A 1,099-nucleotide genomic window follows, 5' to 3' on the forward strand; every position below is an offset into this window, starting at 1 on the left:
ATCTGCTATTACCAATATATATATGTTTAGTTCAGTGCATAGGTGTACTACCAAATTATGTGTAATAATCTTACCAAATACAAAATAGTTTATATCATGCAGACATAAATTGTTTCTTTAAAACGAATACAAACATACAGATTATGATATTTGTCATTATCTAGTTTTTATATTGCTTTTCGTAGAGCTGTGTAACCAATTAATTATATTCTAATAATGTATGGTTGTGAAACATTAAGTAAAGAAATACATACAAATAATTTAATTACCTTGTTGGATTTCATCATTCATTAAAGTATAAGTAGTAAGTACCTACCTACAGTAATTAACTTAAATATTATGCAGTACAATTTATTTAAAAATTGTAAGACTTATTATGTTACTTGTTAGTAGAGATGTGAGTTTGTATTATACAGTGGTATAATACTGTATTATACGAGGTATTATACACATGGTATAAAATAATTTTATACAGAAGGTAAAAAAAAAAAAAAAATAATGTGTTATTTTTAGTTATTACCACAAGTAAAGATAAAAACTATTATCATTTATTATTGTTATTATTATTAATAAGTATACTGTATACCTGTATACTGCAATCAACTTATTGGCTTAATGCCATTTTATATATATACAATTTTAGTAACTCAAATTTTAATTTTTAAGTAGTACACTAGTATAGTAGTACCTATAGAATGGATTTCTAATGAAATACAGTATTAGTATTAATATAAAAATTAAAAATATAAAATATAATTGTTATCATGTTTATTTAGCATTCAGGTGTTAAAAATTACTTAAATCAATTTATTGTACTATTATATTATTGTACATTTAGGTACAATGAAATAGTATATAACTATATAGGTATTAAGTATAATTATCTATTTATTTCTAATTAAAAATTAAAAATAAATAAACAAATACCCTAATACCTATGTTTACTTAAACTTTTTAAAGATTAAATAATTTAGTTCATATAATTTTTTTTTACTAAATTTCTTACATTAGATATAAGTACTTAGTACATACAAGAGAAAAAGTGTGCAACCAAAAGTTAGTAGATATATTTATATGCTAGTTGGCAGATATAAGATTA

Source organism: Acyrthosiphon pisum, chromosome X, assembly GCF_005508785.2.
Source record: "Acyrthosiphon pisum isolate AL4f chromosome X, pea_aphid_22Mar2018_4r6ur, whole genome shotgun sequence".
Taxonomy (NCBI): Eukaryota; Metazoa; Arthropoda; class Insecta; order Hemiptera; family Aphididae; genus Acyrthosiphon; species Acyrthosiphon pisum.